The 21,130-nt window shown below is 37.2% G+C and overlaps 1 protein-coding gene across 1 annotated transcript in view; it reads left to right on the forward strand.

The window, feature by feature from the left end:
- The window catches only part of LOC145994116 (uncharacterized), a 145,048-nt gene that overhangs the window by 73,410 nt on the left and 50,508 nt on the right, over positions 1-21,130 (forward strand). The window lies entirely within an intron of this gene.

Consider the following 21,130-nt stretch of genomic DNA (forward strand, 5'->3'; position numbering starts at 1 on the left):
AGTGTCCTAAGCGTCGTTCCACTGTCAACCAGCCCCGCAGGGGACCGGTTAATATACCCGCTGACAATGTACCGATGGTATATGAACCAACTGTGCTACCCATACGGACTAAACCTAGAGATTCAGCTCCATCAGTTGCAGAAGTCCCTGCGTCACGAGATAACAATGGAGGGAACACGGATAGCCCCAGACTCACCGACGAGGAGACAGGTACCAGACACGAAGGTAGTGAGAAGAATGCACCAACAGAAAGGGAAGAGATGGAGCAGCCAACATTGACCACTGCAGAGGAGATGCATCACATACCCCCGCCCTCACCCCCAAGTGCTTTGTTCGTGGAGGCAGAATTCCCCGTAGTTACCTCTCCTAGGAAATCACGGTCAAGATCTGTATCAAGGTTACGGTCAGTGGCGGAAGAGTCCATGGTGCTACGTAGAAAGAAGAAGAAAAATAATGAATGCGTAAGTTCCACAAAAGTTCATAACGAATTTAGAGTAGAACCTGGTACCCCAAAACAAGAGTTTTCAAAGGTTAGTTTAACCAGTAATTCAGCAAATGTAACTAAAGAGAAACCTTCGACGAGTAACAAACTTACCCCAGATTTATTTAGTGGAAAGCATAGTTAATGCATTATAGGCAGAAATTAGAGATCAGTAATGTTGAAGAATGTAAGTAAGTTTAGTTTTCTTTTGTGGACAGTTCTAATCATGCAAACATTTACATTGGCATCTATAAATTTGAATCAAATGCAAAGTAAGACCAAAATAATTGCTCTCAATGACTTTCTCATTAAATCGTCTATTGATGTGGCCCTCTTACAAGAGGTCGCCATAGACGATTTTTCTGTACTGAGCATGTTTAAAGTATACAACAATTTCACTCCCTTTGCACAAGGGACTGCCATAGCATGTAGGCGACACTTGGATTTACGTAATGTAGTGCCCCATCCCACGGGCAGACAAATAAGTGTCAAATTAGGCTCAGTGTTTCTCTGTAATGTGTATGCTCCGTCAGGAAGCCAAAACAGACGGGAAAGAGAAGATTTTTTTTCAACAGTTGTAGGGCCCGAGTTGACATCCCACACACTAGACACTATACTAGTGGGAGATTTTAACTGCGTAATTCGTTCACAAGATCAAAAGCCAGGATATAACTTCTCACGTGCGCTCTATGAATTAACGCAGGGGTTACAACTGCGCGACGCTTGGATACACGCCAACGGCGACAGTCAAGGTTACACACATATCACCTCCAATAGTGCGTCTAGGATCGATAGGTTTTATGTCGCACCAAGATTTCAGGACTATATAATTACTGTTCAAAATTTTCCAGTATGCTTTAGTGACCATAGTGTTCCAATTCTCAAAATAAATTTAGATTTGATCAAACCCCGACAAGGTAGCGGATACTGGCTTTTAAACAGCACATTATTACGCAATGGTAGTTATGTCCAGCTAATCAGGGAAACGTGGAACGAACTCAAGGCCTCCCGGCCAGTTCAAAAGACACTAATCGAGTGGTGGGAAACTCGAGTTAAGCCTAAATTTCGCCAGGTCAGTAACTTCTTCAGTGCAGAGGTTAGTCGAGATCAAAGAAACAAATATAATTTTTTGTATGCAGTCTTGCATGATCTCCATCGTTTAGCACTGCAAGGTAATTTCGATCGTCCCTATGCAAATGAAATAAAAGCGCAATTACTTGCTATACATAGGAAACGAAAATCTGCAACAATAATAAAGAGCAAGATTCTTCCTATAGACCCTGACGAGCAAGCCACCCTAAGTCACATTCTTCAAGAACATAAAAACGCCAGGAGTCATGTTATTCATAAATTAACTTTAGATTCCGGTGAAGTTGTCACCAGTCCTCATAGTATACACGACATGTTTTTGCAATACTATAAAAATCTCCTAGGTCAAGCCTTCAATCCCACAGAAACTCAATGTAATTTTTTGAACTACCTCCCTGCATCACTGACGGAAAATGAAAGAACTGAGCTCACACAACCGTTTAGTAAAAAGGAGGTTCATGATGCAGTATTCAAAGCTCCTAGGAATAAAACTACAGCCGAAGATGGACTACCATCAGAATTCTATCAATGTTTCTGGGATCTAATAGGAGACGAATTAACGGCATGGGTCAACGAAGTGTTGACAACAGGGACAATAGGGAAGACCAGTAGCACGGGAGTTATAGTGTTAGTTCCCAAAAAGGCAAATCCAAAATTCGTTACAGATTTTAGGCCAATTTCCATATTGAGTAGTGATATCAAACTTATAAGTAGGTGCATAAATCAGCGTCTAAAAAAATATATGGTTAAACTTATTGGGAATTTACAGTTCGCTTGTAATATGTCTCAAAGTATACATCACTTCCTGCAAACGATACGAGACGTAATTATTACCAAACAAAATAAGAATGCATCAGAGGCAATTCTATCTTTAGACTTTTCCCAAGCTTATGACAGAGTGAGTCACGAATATCTGTACAAAGTCTTAGAAGCATATGGCTTCGGAGACACTTTTATGAATTGGATAAAAACATTATATAATCCTATGCTGCTAAAACTCAAAATAAATGGTTTCTTGACAACAAGTTTTAAAATGCGACGGGGTGTACTACAAGGTAGTCCCTTGAGTAGCACATTGTACGTCCTCACAATAGCTCCCTTTTTGTTTAGTATCCAGCATCATTTACAGGGTATTTCTATGGCTTCCACCACAATACAAGTTGGCAGTTTCATGGACGACGTCACGATTTTTCTCAAGGATGAAAGAGATCTGTACAGTGTTAAAAGCCAAATACATACTTTCGAGCTCACATCAGGAGCAAAACTAAACAATCGAAAGTCATTCCTGATGCCCCTTGGCAAGGAGAATCCTTTCACAAACAATACGGAGATCCCTGTAGACAAGAAAATAAAAGTTTTAGGTATAAACTTCTATGCAAATATCGATGAAACGATCGATGCCAATAATAAACTTACGTGCGAAAGGGCAATCTACGTCCTCAGAGCGAACAAGATGCGCTCTCTGAGTTTAAAAGCACGAGTCAGATTTATTAACGTTTTTGCTCTCTCTAAACTTTGGTATGTAGCAAAAGTCCTGCCTTTCAAACCACAGCACTTAGCCAAGGTCAACAAAGCTGTTGGCTGCTTTTTGTGGCACGATACAATTTTCCGGGTGGCAATAAATGAGGTCACGTTATCAGAGAAGACAGGTGGGTTGGGACTAATACACGTGAACACACAGGCAAGATCATTGTTTGTACAGACTGGCCTTCAAACAGCTTTCTCACTGCACGAGTCAACGACCCAAGAATGTATACAGACGACAATACGAAACATTCCATTAGAAGCTCCCATCGATATCCAAAGTATCCCCAAAAGGTTTTTGTTTTATAAGGACATCGCTTTACAGGTATGCTACCAGTTATTACGACATGAGACAATTATACCATCTGTTAAAAAGTTATATAGCGAAATCAATAGTTTCAAGCACGCCGTACCACGAATAGTCAGGGATTTCAATACACATAATTGGCCACAAATATGGGAAAATGTCTCCGCCAAACACCTTTCAAAAGCGGGCCAATCAATATGGTACAAAGTGGTTCATCGTGTTATAGTGACAAGAGATAGGACATACCAATATGGAATCAGTGACTCTCCTAACTGTATATCATGCAACGTTCCTGACTCTTAAGCCCACAGGCTAACGAAGTGTCGAAACTCCTCCACGGCATGGAACAAATTGCGAACAATGCTCAGTCGTATATGCCGCACCTCATTAACAAAGTTTACGGATACAGATATAGTTTTTCCTGATTTCAATTTTTTCCACCAACAAAACAACGAGCAGTACAATGGTTGATAACAGAATACTTATTATATATATTTCACAATGACGAGAGCAGTTTTCAGAAACAATTCAGTATCTTCTTGCAAGAACAATACGAAAAAATTCCTCTCCAAGCAAGGAAGAAATGGTATGCAAATTTCTTATTAGTGCTTTATACTTAATTTAGGTCAAACAAAAATGTAAAGGTTAACCAGATAGAAATATAAATTGTAATAGCAGTAATACACTTATGTAAAAACAATGTAATTCCATAACATGTATATCAGAATGAGACAATAAAAAAAAAAAGAGTGGATAGCACATCGCGCTACGACGCTAGGGGTGCAGGGTTCGAATCCCGGCGTGGGTATGTATGTTTGTGAGTGTCCATTCATCAATTTCATTATATCATCACTCATCCCTATTTTCGCAAATTAGCCAAAAGTAGTCCAGAAGGCGAAGTAAAATTAAGCAAACCAATCAAGTTAATTATCCTGGAAATTGTGCAAAATTCAAACTTTGTTTTTATTTTGCATAATTCTTAAATATTTTGAAGTAAAATTCTTGGTAAATTGATGCACATAATTGGAATAGAATACTTACATTCTAATATTAATCAATATTTTGAACAAATTTCAATTATCACAATTTTCAAGTATCGGAATCGTTAAGAGTATCAGCAAGGGTGCCCGCAGGAATTTTTCTCAGGGGGCCAGAGTCATGGAATTTATTATTATTATTATTATTATTTCTATTATTGTGTTGTCACTATTATTATTATTATTATTATTATTATTATTATTATTATTACTGCTATGTAATGATTTCTTATGGTTTCTAATTTGTTTTTAATTGAAGATGATATAAATGAATCTCTAATGAATTTTAATAAAGCTGTCCAATTTATATTTGAAAAGAATATACCTTTAAAAGATGAAACAGTTAGTGTTAGATTACCTTGGGTAACCAAAACAACTCACAGTAATGATAAACAAAAAAAATATACTTTTATGATAAATATAAACGATCAGGTGAATTTAAATGTTATGTTATTTATAATACTTTTAGGAGAGAGGTAAAACATCAATTTATGAATCAAAAGAAACAATTCTTTCTATCCTTATAAGAGAGTGTTCAAACAAATAAAATAAATCTGGTCACATTTTAATAAGAAAAAGAGTAGAAAGAAAATTATTAATAAACTCTATTTGGATAAGTTACTCCATAATAAATATGATATTCCAAATACTTTTAAACAAGTTTTTCTTGAAGCTTTTTAAAAAGTAACTCAAATAGATTTGAGTAGTGTTATGATCAATAATTATGTTAACTATATTGATATACTATTCATCTCCAATGAAGATATTTCAAAGGTAATCTGTAAACTTAAAAGTAGATCTGCAATTGGCTCTGATAGAGTTCCTAATTTAATTTTGAAAGGCAATCAAGACGTTTTGGTACTATTATTGTCAATCTTTTATAATACATCTCTTTAAAGTTATTGTTTCCCTGAAATCCACTGTGGGTTACTTTCACCTCTTGTGCCTCGTGCTCTTGTGCGGCGATATCCATGTCAACCCGGGACCCTCCCAAGGAAACGATACTGTTTTTTCCGTGTATTACCAGAATGTGCAAGTATAAAAAACAAATTTTCCGACTGTGACATTCACTTAAGCGAGCTATTACAACATGACTGCTTAGTTTTCACCGAGACTTGGCTAAATGACACGGTGATGGAAATTGAATTTCCATTTTTACAACATTTTAATCTATTTAGAAATGACCGTGCAAGTAATCGTGGCGGAGGAGTGATGATCTGCGTTAATGATAAATGGAATTGCAAAATACGAGGAGACCTAATCAAGGACTGTGAAATTATTTGTATTTGGATAGAACTATATATATATATATATATATATATATATATATATATATATATATATATATAAACAACCTCGAAGCCTGCAGGGATTCTGTATTAGCAGCAATGACAAGTGGTGATGTTATTTTAATTGGTGATTTAAACCTCTCCATCACTTGGGATAGCCCTAATACGGGAACTATAAACTGTCAAAATGATCAGTGGTTTATTGATACGTTCATTCACGGAATTCTGTTAAACCAGTTCAACATGCATATAACACGTGGCGACAGCAACCCTGCTTGATATGCAGGTAACTTCAGGAAAAAAAATCTGCTAACCTCCGGTCATGACTCACACGACGTCACAACGCACCTGCCTACCATGAACAAAGACAAGGAATCCGCCAAGCGGAACCAATCCCCCCACCACCTATGGCGAAAAGCTCCATGGAATGTCATCCAGCCTGCGCTCAACGCCTACCCTTGGTTTTTTGTTGATGGAAGAGCAAGTGAATGAAGCCGTTGAGAACTTTGTCGAAATTCTGCATGCCACGATAAAAGACTTCGTGCCAAATACCCCGTCTGGTTCGACAAAGAAGTGCTCTTTGTGTTAAAAAAAAGGCTTGGTACCTATGGAAGCAGCACCCTAATGTTCACACTCATGGTACTTATTGTGGCATCAGACGACACTCAAAATACTTACTAAATAAAAAATATAGTGAACATATAAATAACATAACAACCAAATGCACTACAAACCCTAAGAGATTCTTCACAATACTAAATTCAAGAAAACATAGCCCACCTATACCTAAAGAAATTGTTCATAATACTGATATTGCTAGTGGAGTAGAAAGAGCGAAACTTTTCAATGCTTTTTTTCATGAGAACTTCTTCACTCTCTCAGTTTTCGACCATCCCCTCCACTTAAATGCAATCTGTCCTCACACACTATCTTCAATCAAAACGTTCCCCAAGGAAGTAAAATACCATATCGCTTCATTGCCCCTCCACCGGTCCCTACGTCCAGATGAAATCCCCACAATATTCCAGCGTCAAACTGCCGACTCCTTGGCTCTTTCCCTGTCTGAATTACTCAACAAATGTTTCTCTGAGGGTGTGTTTCCGAAAAACTTCAAGCGGGCCAACATTGTGAGCATTCACGAAACTGGAGATAAAAAATGTGTAAAATCCTATAGACCAATCTGACTTCTATCGCCACTATCAATTATTTGTGGAAAAATTATCAAAAACAGGTTACTTCAGTTTACGTCACCGTATATCAATACAGCACAACATGGTTTTCTTCCAGGCAGCTCTTGCCTAGCAAATATTTCCGTCTTACTTTCGAATGCTGCCAGAGTTATTGATAATAACTCCCAGATTTTTTCCCACAACCCGTGTAACAGTTTACAACATTTGTATCTTTTTGGAGAGCTTATGAAATGAGGAAGTTTTTTCCGTAATTTTTAAGCTGTGTGTGTTAATATTTTTGAGTCATCCTCTTCGATATAAGTTATAGTTTCCAAATTTTTTCATGACGTGTGTTTTAATGACTGTTTCTTTCTGTGGGTATGGGAATTTTGAGCATGAATATTTTTCACAGTAGGCACTCATTCATCAGCTGTTGGCAACGTGTCAATTAAGTGCCCAGGGTGGAGTTGTTTTTTTAAAAATTAGTAGTTTTTGGTCGCAAGTCGAAATATGTCACGAGAATCTACGAACTGCAATAACTCGAAACCCATTGCTTTCCGATCCCCGGTGCCTAGGTTCAAATTTGTTGCAAATGTGCTCTAGTATTATCGCTTTCCAGGAATAGGTCGAATTAAAATCACCCTGTATCGTAACGAACCTTAAAGTTCGTGGGATCTTATGAATACCTAAACTGTTAACCAATTAATCAATGGGTAATGTAAACTACTCATCATTCATCCTCTGATGAGTGCACTCGTCATTGGCATGACGAGTTAACGCTTGGCAATGCGAAAGGTACAAAATCACACTAAATAACTTAACTACAGAAAAGACAATGGTCAGTCGTTGGGTTTTGTGAACCGTTGAACCTGAATCATGGCTGGGTGTTAGGATAATTACCTGTTTATCTGAAGTAATGAGCTGACTAAAATAAGCGAAGTCCTCTGTAAGCTTCTCCACTATGCTGACCAAAGCGTACTCCCACTTCTGACCTACTGCCTTGCTGACCACCTCGTCTCTCTCAACTCAATCCCAAAAGTCAGTCCCCTCTCAGCTTGTCTCACCTCTATATAACCAGGCCATCGAGATCTTACTCTATGCCGAATCGTGTTATTAATTGCCGCTATGCAAACCTCTGACTCCATAACCAGAAGGAACTTCCTGTTTTCCTGAATGCTCAGGAGGTTTGCATAACGCAACACTGTGCATAATAAATATGCCTCAGAGGCTTGAGACAACTGAGAAAAACAAGTGAACGCCCTGGTCAACGTGAAGCGTTCAGAGAGACTTAAATAAAATTAACATATAATCTTAGGGATTGATACGTTCGCCCGCGCGGAGAAAATTTTCCCTGTTAAAAATTCAAAAGTCAAATCTCAAAGCTTGACATGACCCAGGTTTCGCCAATTCCATGTATTTTCTTAGGAAAACACACATACAAAATATAAAAATAAAAAACAACAACAAAACATAGCTTTCTTTTGATTCCCTAAAAAAAATTCCATTCCCTAAACATTACAATCAATAAAACAAGTACGCACGTCGATATGATATAAAAAACAATATTATGTATGATTATATGATTAATAATTACAAAATTTATGTCATTAAGTGATATAACTTGCGATTGAAGTCAATTGTTCGTGCGTAAATTGTTTTGATGTAGAATTGCTCGTTTTTTACAAATCGCAAGCGCGTGGTCATTAGTCTGTGCTCCATCGCCAAGCAAGGCAAATGGCTGAAACGTCTTCGCAACGTAGTTCACAATGTTTCTGTATATGGGATCCCTACGGAGACCCTTCAGATGACTAAAAAGGTTTGTAAGTAAATACACAATACGTACATTGTCCCATATGTGTGTGAATTCGTAAATAAGCTGGTAAACACAAATATTCGCTGTATCATTCTCACTCTATACACATCTCATTGTTTTGCATGTAAAAACCTGGGTACACCAACATGTACTAAGTTTTGCTAAATGTGTAGCCACTTCACTCATGACTACTTCAATTATATGAACTTTCACTGGCTATCTTGCGTATTCCGATGTTTGATTAGAAAATACTTGATGCACACAATTAATTACACAGAAAACTGTCTGTATTTTATAGACCCTTGTACATTAATAATTACAAAATTTATGTCATTAAGTGATATAACTTGCGATTGAAGTCAATTGTTCGTGCGTAAATTGTTTTGATGTAGAATTGCTCGTTTTTTACAAATCGCAAGCGCGTGGTCATTAGTCTGTGCTCCATCGCCAAGCAAGGCAAATGGCTGAAACGTCTTCGCAACGTAGTTCACAATGTTTCTGTATATGGGATCCCTACGGAGACCCTTCAGATGACTAAAAAGGTTTGTAAGTAAATACACAATACGTACATTGTCCCATATGTGTGTGAATTCGTAAATAAGCTGGTAAACACAAATATTCGCTGTATCATTCTCACTCTATACACATCTCATTGTTTTGCATGTAAAAACCTGGGTACACCAACATGTACTAAGTTTTGCTAAATGTGTAGCCACTTCACTCATGACTACTTCAATTATATGAACTTTCACTGGCTATCTTGCGTATTCCGATGTTTGATTAGAAAATACTTGATGCACACAATTAATTACACAGAAAACTGTCTGTATTTTATAGAGCCTTGTACATACTCGTGTGTAACTGCACACAAAAATCTTGCACGTATCCACCAACTGTCTGCTCTGATTGTAAACATCAGAAAATGTCCATGTTGGTGAAACAAAATTAACTGCGTGGTAGAAACATTTACACAAAACAATGGCACTAAAGCATACTTCGTGAAATGTTCGGAAATGCTGTAATTATGCCTTTTATTGCTTGCATGTATGGGTGGTTATCCATTGTTAAATTTCTTGTTAAAAAATTTTTTTCACACTAATTGATATCGTTCGATAATTAACACAACTGGCTCTTGTCGTCTCCTTGTAATATAATGGAAACTATAATGCATGTAAAAACTGGCTAGCATGCATGGTACGGAACTGAAGATTTGTAGAAGGGCTATGGAAAAGTATTGTTTTCCATAATGCACGTTAAATATTCAGATGAATACACATGATATAAGCTTGCATGTGTATGTGTGGGAAAACACTGTAGCACAATTTGAACAATAATTCTGTACTTATTGTTGTGACCGAAACTGCTGCTTGTAGAATATATGTTCCCTCTACTTCTCCTCTTCTTTGTATTGGTTTTCGTCTTGACTTAATTGGGGCAATGTAAAGGGTGTGGTAAATTACACGTAAAACTTGGGAGATGTGGAAAATTTGTCTCAACTGGAAACAGTGTGGAGGGAAATTTTATTTGGTTCCTTCACTACGTGTCGTTGATTGTCTGTGACACTAAACTGGAAAATTCCTGGTTGAATATAGGCTTTCCGGGGAAAATGTAGTCGTCTTGTAGAAGAAAATGTCTGCATGCTTTCTTGTAATACGGTGATGAGTCTTCCTGCATGGTAGCTTCTCTGGAGGTCCATCATACAAAATGCCCATGATTGGTGTAGGCATTGCTTGTCCACGTTGTTCCGTACAGGCAGGTTAGGTTAAAAGAAGGGAAAATTATAAAAATGAAAGGAAATTGCAAAGGATGGGTAGATATAATTCACGTTTATGCACACAAAACCAAACTCATTTCCATTGCCTTTTCTTAAAATTAAATTAAATTGCCTCATCAAAATAAAATAAATTGATTAAATAATTGCCATAACTTTTTTGAAAATAACTAAGGAAAATTTAAATAAAATATACAACCGTAATTAAAATATTAATGTCCATGATTGATGTGTTGCCTTAAATTATTGATTATTACTGTGCTGCTCTGAATGAACCTCTCTCGCAAGCTGGTGGTGCTTATAAAAATAATACATTAGTGCTGATGTTAGTAATAAATTCCAAATAATAAATACTAATATAGACATGGGCAAAGGATTTAAAACTAATTCCTGAAATGAAATGCCCTTACTAATAGATTGATTAAGTTGCTTTAAGGCAAGTTCAAGCGGAGTCCATTGAGGAATAGTGAAATCAGATAAATTCTTGAGAATATTAAGTGGTAATTCAATTTCCCTCATTTTTTCTTGTTCAAACGCTAAAATTCTTGTATGTAAAATTTGTTGATCCACAATAATCTGCGAAAAATCCTGATAGTTAAAAAATATAAATTGCCCCTCGGTAATCTGAATTGATCTATGGGTATTCAAATTATTATTCAAATTCTGAATGACAATAAATTGACCTGAGCCTGATATTAAAATACCATTACGTGTTCTGATAAACTGAAATAATTTATTGTCAGTAATAGACCTCACTTCAAAAATACAAAATGTACAATTAATAAACAAAAGTAAGTGTTGCAAGCATGTTCTAAATTCTGTTTAAATTTTTAAAAAAATTATTATGTTGTGAACCCTTAAAAAATATATAGATAATTTGAGTTGCGCAAAGCAAGCTATTAGTGTCCTAAGAGGTTGCTTTGGCAAGCCTCTAATGGCCTCCTAATAAACAATAGGCCGGTGCAATTTGCCGTGGTTCATAAATATGCAATGTAAAACAAAATTTCAGTAAATGCTACTTCTGGCGTTGGTTAAAACTCCAGGCGGTAACAAATAAAGCATCAGGGAATTAAAAGAGTGAAATTTAAATTTTATACATAATATAAATAATAAAACTTTCTCAATCCCACATTTTCTTTAAACAAAAGAAATTTATCCACTCAGAACTTAAGAATGGTGTGTCAATCCCTGATGTTTGTCCAAAAAAAATAGATCGAGAATAGTTATGCAATATATTAAAATATAAATACAAGTTACTAATTATTACCTACTGTACTCAAATTAACACGAAGTTAATCAGTAAGAAGTAATGAATTCATTGCTGCATTGTCAAATAAGGTGCAAATTGTGTAAGTGAGCTAAATTTCCTAATAATAAATATAAATAATAATAATAATTCTCAAATTATAACATTTGTGGTAAACCACACTGTTTAAATTTGGAAAGGCTAACGGTGCCGTGGCGACTTTTGCTGCACATGCCTGTGCTAATCGCCGAGGCTTAGTCTGGGCGTGTTGCTGACAATTTTGATTACTCTATGTGCATAAAGTGCTAAAATTGCCCTTTTGTAAAATTTCCCTGATTTTATCAAAATTTCGTTTATCTTTATCCTGATTCTAATGAAAAAATGCGTCAATTTCCCAAAAAAAATTTACTGACTATAAATATCTTTATAAAAAACGGGAAAATTTTGCGAGAAAATCTCAAAAAAAAATCTCGTCTTGTTGTTCCTTTGTAAAATTATTGGTCGTGATTAATCTGAAGTGCATAAATGCGACGTTTTATGGCAAAATTTATCTATGTAAAATAAAATATCCCTAACATTGTTGAAATGAAATTCTATCGTGAAAATCAAAATCTGATGGCTATATTCTCAACTAAACTGGTACCCTGAAAATTTTAATGAGCGAACGCCACTGGTTCGAGAAAATATTCAAAGTCTATGCTTAGTCTTTCTGAGCTTCTAGCGTGCTCTGGGAGGCGTAAACGCGGAGAAAGGAATTTGCTGACATCAGATATTCTAAATTGTGCAAAATTGCATTTTGTGGTCGCTGGACGCAACTGAACATTTCTCTACCGCTAGAGAAATCGGGAGGCTCGCTGCCGGCGTGTTCGGGCGACATCTTCGGTTACGTTCGGGTGCCGTCGGAATAGCGAACAAAAGAATCGTTGCTTTGAGCAACGGGCAAAGGTGACAATCCAACAGGCGGAGGAAGAAAAAGAAAGGCGATGATTCACTGACGCGCTGAATGACGCGTGAATGTTTACAAAACTTTAAATTACTACGAACAAGGTTTAGTAAGAGCTGCGAGAATTCGAAATGAAGTCAAGGACTTTTGAAATGATGTCATAGGCGGGATGGAAAGAAAGAAAATATCGTCGCGCTTGCGACAGCGTGTTTATTAAACTCGACCACTTCCGTGATGATACAATAACAATACTTGGGAAGGTGCTAGCAAAATAAATGACTAATAAACCTTGCATAAAGTACAATCAAACCTAGAAAATGAATTATAGCTTAAAATTTTAAAACGCAATGAATAATAATATTCTAGGCAAAGGTATAGTCGTAAAAAATATGATCTATGAAAGATACAACAAATTCGGAAACCTGGGAATTTGGCTTACTTTCTGCTTTTAAAGTGACATTTGGAACTTTCTCGACTTTTGCTGTTGACTGATTTACAAATAAATCTTTAACTTTTACAACTGGCTGGACACAGGGTGAAATAGTCAATTCACTTTCAATTTTGCGACTGTTTTGAACAAAATGTGGACCCTTGCTTACGGCAAACTCCTGAACTCTATCTTTAACAGATACAATATTCTTCGGCATATCTAAAATGTCATCTTTAGTGACTAAAATATTTCTGGATAAATCTTGAACTTCTTGTTGTACCCTAGGTTGAATAATAACGGATTGGGGCAGTGGAGGCGGCAGTGGCGGGTTTATTGTTTTCAATGGTACCACTTCAAACATTGATGCAACATCGTCGTAAATCTGGTCAATGCACGGTGAATCATTAAGTTTACTTAACGGTAATTCATTGGTACACTCATGGTCATAAGTAATAGATTTCTTGCGTTGACATTGAGAGTAACAAATTATAAAAATTATAAAAATACTAATAATAAATGTTTTTAATAATAAACTTGTAATTATGTTATATGGATAGTCAAAGGACTTGTTCAACAGATAAATAAAATTAGAAGCTTTTTCGTATGGAAGAAATCCGTTTAAAATAACTAAAATCGCATTGATTTTCATCTTGCTTAGGCAATCAAAACAAACAGTTCTTCAAAACTAATATGTACTTAAGCCTGCCTAGTCTAAATTAGTAGGTATTTTAACTCAACTTTAATTATTCCTGACTCTAGGCTCAATTTATCTGCGTAATTTATTTATTTAATATAATTTATTTATTCTTTAAATTTATTAGCACTGTTTAACTTATCTTATTCTAAATTTTACTGCAAACTTATGTTATTTAATTTCAGGTGTTATCCTTATTTTTAAATACTTAAAATCAATCGAACCGTACTGAGGTACAAGCTAATGAAAAAATTGAGACTGATTTACTCCTGACTACCTGAAATAAAATAATAATTATTATTTATGCGATCTTTAAATGCATTAAAATACTTACATCCCTAAAACTTGAAGAATCTTTAATTCTCTCAACTCATTCTAAAATATGCTTAGCATATTATTGTCGCAAATTTAGAAACTAAAACCGTTGTGTTTTAATCATTATTATTCCGCGATGGATTCCGCGATGGCAGAATGGATTTCCCTGATTATCGGTTTCAATCCAATATCCGAAGGAAAATACTTGTTATTGAAGCGCAAAAAAGTAATCTTGACGTCGACGTCTACATATTCATATAATATAAATATTCTCATAACTGGCGCTTAAAATAAACTTTGCTAATATAATTATATACCTTCCTCTGAAGAGTAACTATAAATTTCTAGTCATGTATTCGCTGAGCTAGTATTGTTACATACTGCAAAAAACTTTTGTGCCTAAGGCACATTATTAAATAATAAGTCTGCTTTTAACCTTTAATATTATTAGTGCTATTTTATTCTAAATTGTTATTATGTCACGCAAGTGAAATTAAAAATGTTAAACCTGTTACTTATATGAATTTTCATTTTTAGTGACCATTATCCATGCGTGAGTCCGCGTTGTCCTCTTGATGATCTTCATCTTCATCTTGACCTGCCAAGTTCTCTTCGCCTTCACCATCATCTGGCGCATAGTATTTTTTGAGTCTCTGGACGGCAATAGAGTCCACTAATGTCTTTCCGCGCTTGTTCTGGAATTCCACCAGGCATGTGTTAGGATTCTCTTCTCGGATAACTGTGGCTGGGCCTTTATAAATACCTGAAAAGCACCGTGCGGTTCCAATTTTCTGGGTGCTGTCAAAAATTAATACTTTATCACCTGGTTGAAATTGTATCTGTTTCCTCTTCCGATCATAATATCTCTATACTTCAACATGTCGCTTCGCCAAGTTATCCGTAGCATTGGTTCTTGCTTTTTCCAATACTCGGAACCGTACATCATTCTCCACATTTTCACAGCTTGGTGTGTGTAATGCAAGCTCCCAGGGCAAAGTAGGTTGGAATCCATGTACTAAAAAGAATGGGCTATACCGCAAATTCTGATTCCTTGTAGTGTTATAACTGAATACACTTGGTTGTAAATATTGGACCCAATCAGTGTGTTTTGAATTAACGTAACACTTCATGATACTCTGTAGTACGCCGTGGTTACGTTCGGAAAGCCCTATCGAATTGTGTAAACCTACTGGCGAAAACTTGATGGTTATTCCCAATTTATTGCCAAGTTCCTGAAAGAGCTTAGATTTAAATGCTGACCCACGGTCGGTGTAAATATCATGTGGGGTTCCATAGCGTAACACCATTTCCTCATACACAAACTCGGCTGCTGTACTGGTCGTACAATCCGCAACTGGTTTGGCTATTAAATACCGTGTCCCAAAATCTGTTGCGGCAATTATATATCGGTAACGAAGATTGGATGAAGGAGGATATGGACCTGAAAAGTCTAGGCAAATCCGCTGGAATGGCTTCTGTGCAGGAAAAGTACACAGTTCTCCTGATGGTAGACCTGGACGGCGTTTATTCTGTTGTCATTTAATACATTCCCTAATTTTCCTTTGAATAAATAATTTCATATTTGGAAAATAAATTCGTGATAATGCAACATTGTAACATTTGGTAAATCCAAGATGAGAACCTCCGATGGGTGAAGCGTGGAGTGTCTCAATCACAGAATCACGTAACGTCATTGGAATGCATAACAATTTCCTGGTAGTGGCTCCTAATTTCTCTTGTCTATATAATAATCCATCTTCCAACACATGATGATAAACCTGCCTTTGGATGGATAAAGGTAGTGTTCCATCGTCCCTGTCTGGGTCCTCCAAAACTTTAATAATTGGGCCAAAAAATATTCCTGTCTCTAATGTTCCGCGAAATCTGTGGTTGCATCAAATAATGTAAGTGTCCTCTTCAGTGTTGCCATCCTGTACATGTTCTCCATATTCTCTGCTGAGGGGATCAGCGATGTTCTCCGTAGTTTTGACATGGATAGGAGTGAATGAAAAATCCTCCAAAAGGTTACTCCATCGAAGAAGCTTTGAGCTTAAATTACGGGATGTCCTAATATACGTAATTTCTTTATTGTCCGTGTGTAAATCAAAATGGCGTCCCACAAGAAAAAATCTAAATGATTTGAGAGCATATAGAATTGCTGTTAGTTCTTGTTCAATGACGCTCAATCTTTTTTCAGTGTCTGTCAACGTTCTACTGCAGTACGCACATGGCAAGTACTCTCCTTCTGCATTGGGCTGCATCAATACGCCACTGACTGCATGAGATGAAGCATCGGTGAAAACCTTGGTGATCTTCGCTGGATCGTAAGGTAATAAAACAGGTGCAGTAATTAGTGCTTCCTTTAATTTCTCAAATGCTGATTGTTGTTCAGGACCCCATGTAAATTTCTTGCTTTTACGAATTAAACCTTGTAATGGTGATGCCATGTCAGAAAATTTTTTGACGTACTTCCTTACGTAGCTGCAAAGACCTAAAAACATTTTAACCTTTTTTGTGGTGGTAGGAATCTTATAATTCTTAATGGATGACAGTATTCTATCGCTGATACGGTACCCATATCTGCCCACATTGTGGCCTAAGGCAATTGTCTCGTAGTACCCAAATGAACATTTAGGTACAGCCAATTTCAATCCGGCAGAGCGTAAACATTGAAACATTTTCTCTAAATTCACCAACATATCCTTAAATGTATTAGAAAACACAAACATGTCATCAATATAAAAGGCAAAGTTATTATCATTCATACCCGCTGTAGCGAGCTGAACACATCGGGTCATTGCCACGGGAGATGTCACATGTCCCATAGGTGTAAAATTCATTGCAAATTGTCCCCTGGCTGGTATAGTAAAGGCAGTGTATTTTTCGATGCTTCCGCTAATGGTATCTGAAAGAATCCTTGTTTCAGGTCGGCACTACAGTAGTAGCTCTTACCGGCCATATTGTGCAATATCTCTGAGATGTTTCCTATCGAAACTGCATTGAAAACAGACCTAGCATTAAGTAATCGAAAATCCTGCACCATGCGATAAGTTCCTGATTTCATCTTAACAAGAAAAACTGGGGAATTGTAGGGTGATGTTGTAGGACTGATGACCCCTGCTTCTAGCAAGTTGTGAATTTGCTGAGTAATTTCCTCACGCAAGTGTACAGGTATAGTGTAGGCTGGGACGTGAAATTCAGAATCGTTCTTTACTTTATACGATGCGTGTAATTGGTGGCACAACCAATGTCCTGCTCAGACCAAGAAAACACATCTACATACCTCTCTAATAATTGTCTAAGTTGCAACTTCTGATCGGGTTCTAATGCTGGATTAATATCAAATTTAGTAATGTCGTGCACTGGTTTTATCACGGTGCCAGTCTCCTTGGTGACCATAACGTTAGGTCCTTCGTCATCTGCAATATGACGCGAAGCTAGTACTGGATTTTGCCATGCCTCTGCGGTACCTAAGCGTGCCCCTTTCCTAATTTTAATTTTGTAAGAATTTGGGTTAGTAATCCAAATTAAAAGTGACTCCGGATTTACAATGGCTCGAGGCACCATTAAGCCTGTGTCCATTTGAAACTGTAAATCTGGTTCTAAATAAGTTAAATTCTGATTACTAGAATTTGTCAATTTGACAGTAATACACAAATGAGATCTAGGTTTAATTCTAATTTGTCTGGAAGTTACAAATTCTGGCACATATAAATCCCTGATCAGACTAGCAACTTTTATGGATACGTCAAAGGTTTTCTGTGTTCCGTCCTTAACTGGTTCCGCGGAGGAGTACCAAATCTCCTCAATGTGAGTCGATTTTGATCAAAATCCAAATTTGCTTTATGAGCTCTTAAAAAATCATTTTCCAAGATTGTCCCATGTTCAAAATTTGGAATCATCCGAAAAGGATGGGTAAAATTGCGGCCGTTTATTGCAAATGTTAGCAGGACAATCTCTTTAATTTCAATTTGTTCTTTTGCTACTCCCCTTATGGCCGTATGAATTTTAAAACGTTTGGCGGTTGAAGGAATACCTCGATCACTAGTAACTGATACTTGGCTTCCGGAATCCAGAAGAAACCTCTGACGTTGTCCCCGTAACACTGCGTTAATGTAAATTAATTCCTCATAGGGGAAAGTAGAGACTGAAATTTGTTTCCCATACGTCTCTTCTATGGGCAGTCACTGCTCGTTTAAAGCCTCCTCGTTCTGAAAACAAGTGGCTGCCGAATGATTAGGGTAGTTACAAATAGAGCAGCGTGGTCTCCCCCGTTGCTCTTCCCTGTCTTCCTGGCCTCGCCCTGCTGAAGACGAGGAACCCCGCGAGTTCTTTCCGCGGAAGTTTCCACGTCCTCGCCATTGTTGGGTATTGCCATATCGCCTATTGCGATCTGAATTGCTGTTATGATTTGGGCGTCCATTCCTATACCCCCTATTGTACTGTGGTCGTCTATTATTGTTACCCCTGTAGGAACCTCTATAATTATTTCCAGTCTGATAATGTTCTCTATAACATGGATCTCTAACTTGTTTCTGACTAGATGAATCGGTGCCAGGGTGCTGTTTCTGATCCTCAATGCTATCCAGTCTAAAAGTAAGACTCGCTAATCTTGCTTCCAAACCAGTTTCCTGAGCTTGGACTTGAGCATTGTTACTTGGAGGATTATTAGCTAATCTCAATTGCTCAACCTCCTTTTGCAAGGCATTGAATCTTGCTTCGATCCCAGAAGTAGGTCGCGATTGTGCAGACTCAGCAGTAGCCAGATTGTTATTCTGTAATAAAATCTGCTGCTGTTGCGAAAGTGTTGGTGCACTGTGCAAAGGAAGGAATAAACTGTCCCTTTGATCTTCGCACCTCAGCTCTTTCAGCTTGCGCTGCCTCATTTAAAACTGAAGCTTTCGAAGAATTTTAAATCTTTAAGCAACCCATTCACTGATTCATACTCTTTATGATGGATATCCTTCATGTAATCCACCTGCAGTCCTAATATAATCTGTTTAATCTGCTGTTGAACGCTCATTTTGGGGTCTGCCTTAAGTAAAAGTAGCTGCTTGTCCCTTACATAATTTGTAACTGCCGCAGTTTCCTTTTGCAACCTGTATCGAATTTGTTCCTCGATCTGGAGTTGATCCAAGGACCCTGTAAATTCATCTTTAAATTTTTGCCGTATATATCCTCATAAGACCTGTCTTGATTTTCTGGAACATCTTTCCAAGTCTGGTACCAACGTAACGCTGGTCCGGCCAGGAGAGCTGGGAATAAATCCTGCTTGCTGGCGCTGTTCCAACCATTTAAGATGGCAAGGCTATCTACTTTGTCTAAAAATTTTGAAACGTCTTCCCCGGCTATCCCCTGAAATGGGATACCCTCTAAAATAGTTGGGGGAACAAACTGAGACTGAGCCATAGTTGCAAATTGTGTTGGGCCTAAATCTCTAATATCCTGACCTTGGTACTCTAATTGCTTTTCTTTTTCCTGTTCTAATAATTGTCGCTGAAGGCGTTTAGTTAATATTGGGCTACGTTTAAATTTGGGGGTGGAACTTGCAGTTGGACCGCTGACATCTAAATTAAAACTTGTAGTTCCTCGTGCTATATCTAATAACTGGTTTAATGTTTCATCGAGTTCATCAGCAAGTTGAAAGCTCGACATCTATCATGGCATATATAAATTCTTCTCCCCCCATTAATGTTAAAAACCTTTAATCCCTATGTATTTTCATAATCAATTTTGGCAAGGACATACCAAAAAAAACTAAACAAGTGAGCAAAATTTTGGGGTGGGTTTGAATTTAAAACTAATTGTTGAAACCTCAACTTAATAACATTCTATTTTCTCATCGCATTTCCGAGGAAATGGATGGGAAGTCCAAATCTTCACCACGTAAAGAAATTTGAGGTGGGGTTGAATTCTAAATAGGTTAACAATTTCTTTTCATTTCTGAAAAAATTAAAAGACCCGCTAATCTCCACCACGTAACGAAATTTGGGGTGGGGTTTAAATTTTAAACTGGTTAACAATTAACTGCAATTCAACTACGTAACGAGCTATTTTCCCATCGCATTTCCGAAAAAATGCATGAGAAGCCCCAGCAAATCCACCACGTAACGAACCTTAAAGTTCGTGGGATCTTATGAATACCTAAACTGTTAACCAATTAATCAATGGGTAATGTAAACTACTCATCATTCATCCTCTGATGAGTGCACTCGTCATTGGCATGACGAGTTAACGCTTGGCAATGCGAAAGGTACAAAATCACACTAAATAACTTAACTACAGAAAAGACAATGGTCACTCGTTGGGTTTTGTGAACCGATGAACCTGAATCATGGCTGGGTGTTAGGATAATTACCTGTCTATCTGAAGTAATGAGCTGACTAAAATAAGCGAAGTCCTCTGTAAGCTTCTCCACTATGCTGACCAAAGCGTCCTTCCACTTCTGACCTACTGCCTTGCTGACCACCTCGTCTCTCTCAACTCAATCTCAAAAGTCAGTCCCCTCTCAGCTTGTCTCACCTCTATATTACCAGGCCATCGAGATCTTCCTCTATGCCGAATCGTGTTATTAATTGCCGCTATGCAAACAGCTGACTCCATAACCAGAAGGAACTACCTGTTTTCCTGAATGCTCAGGAGGTTTGCATAACGCAACACTGTGCATAATAAACATGCCTCAGAGGCTTGAGACATCTGATAAAAACAAGTGAACGCCCTGGTTAACGTGAAGCGTTCAGAGAGACTTAAATAAAATAAACATATAATCTTAGGGATTGATACGGTATATACAATACTTATATAGATTCATGCATTTTTTTTTTTTTTTTTGTTAATATGCGATATCGCCCGGATAGATTTCTTCAAATTTACAGGAGAAAGTACTTACTGAAATGAGTTTCTTTAGCATTCTGGACGTTCTTGGAGGTATTTTCGTTTACGGGAAACTAAAAACTTCGTATTTGAAAGCTGCGGAACAAGAATTAATCACTTTTTACGTAAGAAACTTGCATTGCCTGCCA

The sequence above is a fragment of the Lepisma saccharinum genome, chromosome 10, assembly GCF_977018435.1.
Source record: "Lepisma saccharinum chromosome 10, izLepSacc3.1, whole genome shotgun sequence".
NCBI classification, from domain to species: Eukaryota; Metazoa; Arthropoda; class Insecta; order Zygentoma; family Lepismatidae; genus Lepisma; species Lepisma saccharinum.